This window comes from Arachis duranensis, chromosome 6 (genome assembly GCF_000817695.3).
Source record: "Arachis duranensis cultivar V14167 chromosome 6, aradu.V14167.gnm2.J7QH, whole genome shotgun sequence".
In the NCBI taxonomy this organism is placed as follows: domain Eukaryota; kingdom Viridiplantae; phylum Streptophyta; class Magnoliopsida; order Fabales; family Fabaceae; genus Arachis; species Arachis duranensis.
The window spans coordinates 36,394,207-36,397,842 of record NC_029777.3 but is presented as its reverse complement, the minus strand read 5'-3'; the positions used below and the strand labels follow the sequence as shown (position 1 = coordinate 36,397,842).

At 41.1% G+C, this 3,636-nt stretch overlaps 4 non-coding genes across 4 annotated transcripts; all 4 read right to left on the bottom strand.

Moving 5' to 3' along the window:
* Nucleotides 1-125: 125 nt before the first annotated feature.
* Nucleotides 126-244, bottom strand: LOC127740018 (5S ribosomal RNA). Its single transcript, XR_008000753.1, has one exon. It is a non-coding gene; the product is annotated as a 5S ribosomal RNA (ribosomal RNA).
* Nucleotides 245-426: 182 nt separating this feature from the next.
* On the bottom strand, nucleotides 427-545 carry LOC127740361 (5S ribosomal RNA). The gene has a single exon (XR_008001038.1). It is a non-coding gene; the product is annotated as a 5S ribosomal RNA (ribosomal RNA).
* Nucleotides 546-730: 185 nt separating this feature from the next.
* On the bottom strand, nucleotides 731-849 carry LOC127740007 (5S ribosomal RNA). Its single transcript, XR_008000742.1, has one exon. It is a non-coding gene; the product is annotated as a 5S ribosomal RNA (ribosomal RNA).
* Nucleotides 850-1,033: 184 nt separating this feature from the next.
* LOC127740417 (5S ribosomal RNA) lies at nucleotides 1,034-1,152 on the bottom strand. Its single transcript, XR_008001094.1, has one exon. It is a non-coding gene; the product is annotated as a 5S ribosomal RNA (ribosomal RNA).
* Nucleotides 1,153-3,636: the final 2,484 nt, after the last annotated feature.

Sequence of the window (3,636 nt, the reverse complement as noted above, 5' to 3'; positions counted from 1 at the left end):
CCGCGAAGCCTTGCGGGTACCGTAGGTGCCTGTCGAGGATGAGGCCATTGCGGCTCGCCCTTAGGTGTCCTACTCGGGATAGCGTCATTTAAAGAATGAGGGTCGTCACGACGTAAAAAAAAAAAGAGGTGCAACACGAGGACTTCCTAGGAGGTCACCCATCTTAGTACTACTCTTACCCAAGCATGCTTAACTGTGGAGTTCTGATGGGATCCGGTGCATTAGTGCTGGTACAATCGCACCTATTATAATTCGCACACACAATTTTCTTAACCATACGGCGAGAGAGAGCGTAACACTATCCGCGAAGCCTTGCAGGTACCGTAGGTGCCTGCCGAGGATGAGGTCATTGCGGCTCGCCCTTAGGTGTTCTACTCGGGATAACGTCATTTAAAGAATGAGGGTCGGCACGACGTAAAAAAAAAAGAGGTGCAACACGAGGACTTCCCAGGAGATCACCCATCCTAGTACTACTCTCGTCCAAGCACGCTTAACTGCGGAGTTCTTATGGGATCCGGTGCATTAGTGCTGGTATTTTCACACCTATTATAGTTCGCACACACAATTTTCTTAACCATACGGCGCGAGAAAGCGTATCACTATCCGCGAAGCCTTGCGGGTACCGTAGGTGCCTGCCGAGGATGAAGCCATTGCGGCTCGCCCTTAGGTGTCCTACTCGGGATAGCGTCATTTAAAGAATGAGGGTCATCACGACGTAAAAAAAAAAAACGAGGTGCAACACGAGGACTTCCCAGGAGGTCACCCATCTTAGTACTACTCTTACCCAAGCACGCTTAACTGCAGAGTTTTGATGGGATCCGGTGCATTAGTGTTGGTATGATCGCACCTATTAGAGTCTGCACACACAATTTTCTTAACCATACGGCGCGAGAGAGCGTAACACTATCCGCGAAACCTTGCGGGTACCGTAGGTGCCTGCCGAGGATGAGGCCATTGCGGCTTGCCCTTAGGTGTCCTACTCGGGATAGCGTCATTTAAAGAATGAGGGTCGGCACGACGGAAAAAAAAAAAAGAGGTACAACACGAGGACTTCCCAAGAGGTCACCCATCCTAGTACTACTCTCGCCCAAGCATGCTTAACTACGGAGTTCTGATGGGATCCGGTGCATTAGTGCTGGTATTTTCACACCTATTATAGTCCTCACACACAATTTTCTTAACCATACGGTGCGAGAGAGCGTAACACTATCCGCGAAGCCTTGTGGGTACCGTAGGTGCCTACCGAGGATGAGGTCATTGCGGCTCGCCCTTAGATGTCCTACTCGGGATAGTGTCATTTAAAGAATGAGGGTCGGCACGACGTAAAAAAAAAAAGAGGTGCAACATGAGGACTTCCGAGGAGGTCACCCATCCTAGTACTACTCTCTAAATGCGTATATGCTTATTGAATGAAATGTGAATGATGCACTTCCACTATCTGAGATACGGGTTTCCCTGGGTGAAAGCAGTGGCTAGCCACCACGTGCTCCAGGTGGAGACTTGATACTCTTCCTCTCTCTCTCTCTCTCTCTCTCTCCTTTCCCTCCCTTCTCTTTCTCTCTCTCTTTTTTCTCTTTTCTCTCTTTCTCTCTCTCTCATTCCTTTCTCTTTCCTTTTCTTCTTTCTCTCTCCCCCATTTTCTCCCTCTCATCCTCTTCTTCTCTTACTTTTCTCTCCTTCTCGTATTTCTTTTCTTACTCTTGCTCCTCTCTCTTTCTTTTTCTTCTTTCTCTCTCTCTCTCCCCCATTTTCTCTCTCTCCTCCTCTTCTTCTCTTCCTTCTCTCTCCTTCTCGTCTTTCTTTTCTTACTCTCTCTTTTTGTCTTTCTCTCTTAACTTTTTCTCAATCTCTATCCCTCTTCTATCTCTTTTCTCCTCTTCTCTCTAAAGCGAGAGAGAAGAGAGAGAAAGAGAAGATAGATGAGGAGAAAGAAAAAATGAGAGAGATAAGAAGAGAGAAGAAGGATATGAGAGAGAAAAGAAGAGAGAGAAAGAGGAAGAAAAAAAGGACAAAGAGAGAGAAAGAGAGAGGGGAGAGAGAGAGAAATGATGGGGAGAGAGAAGGAGAGAGAGAAATGATGGGAGAGAGAAGGAGAGAGAGAAAAGAGAGGAGGGGAGAGAGAAGGAGAGAGGGAGAGGATGGGAGAGAGAAAGAGGGAAAGGGAAAGAGTTACTCATATCATTTAGAAAGAAAATTATTTATATTAGAAAGAAGTATTTATAGAAAATGCTGAAAAGAGATAACAAAGAAAAAGGAACGAAAGCAATCGAAGGGATTTCATTTTTTACAAATGTTACTCATATCATTTAGAAAGAAAATTATTTATATTAGAAAAAAGTATTTATAGAAAATGCTGAAAAGAGATAACAAAGAAAAAGGAACGAAAGCAATCGAAGGGATTTCATTTTTTACAAATGTTACTCATATCATTTAGAAAGAAAAAAAATTAGATTAAAAAAATTCAATTAAAAAAAGGTTTAAAAATTTAGGTTTTTGTATGTAAAAATATTAATTTTTGTGTAAAAATCTATTTTTACAAGTAAAAACCAATTTTATGGTATAAAAACCAATTTTTAAGTATAAAAACCCGTTTTTAGGTAAAAACCGGTTTTTAGTGTAAAAACCGATTTTTTAATATAAAACCGGTTTTCTATATAAAAACCGGTTATTTTTTAAAAACCGATTTTTACTTTAATAACCGGTTAAAAACCGGTTTTGAATTTCACTAACCGGTTAATAACCGATTTTATCATTTAAAACCAATTTGGTTAATTAACCAATACTATATATTTGGTTAACCAAAAAACTGGTTTGGTTTTTGGATTAACCAAACCATGAACACCCCTAGTGGCCAGACACTGTGAAAGTTTCGGATGAGCTCTCCCCCTTGGATAGACACCAGTATGGGTGTTGTGTATATGTATTGATAATTATGTTTGAGAGTAACTCGAGTTGGGGATGCATGACAGAGGGACAGTCCAATGGTTAGCTACCAGGACTTGTCGGATTGGCTTTATAACCGACAGATGAGACTTATCAGCCACTAGGACAGGCATACATCATATGCATTATATGTGAATTCTTTGGAATGCCTAATTGACTGGATATTACTTGCTAATTGTCTAAATGTCATATCTGCTTCCTATATGTGCATTTCCTTGTTTGATATAATTGTGTTTGCGATATCAAATCACTGATGGTGGTTAGGAGGTTCGAAGGATTTGGAAAGGGGAGTGTTAGTTAGACTGAAGATCTTTAGCTAGTTGCCTATTTCATTTATGGTTTAATCTATTTATAAGATTTGATTATCTGTTGGAAGTTCTAGGATTGCCTTCGACTTTCCAGGACATTACATGTTAGATATGTGGGTACTGTTACCATACTGAGAACCTCTGGTTCTCACCCATGCGGATTTTGTGGTTTTCAGATGCAGGACGTAAGGCTCCTCGCTGAGGTATGCTGGAGACTTCTGGATTAGCGAAGATCCTTAGCTTTCAGGTCTTTATTTTGCTTTTATGTACTTACTTAGATACTTATTATCTCCACTATATACATATATACTGTATTGACTCCTCTTAGAGGTTATTTTAGAGAACAGATTCTGTAACTGGTCTTTTGGGTTTCTTTTTCGTTCCT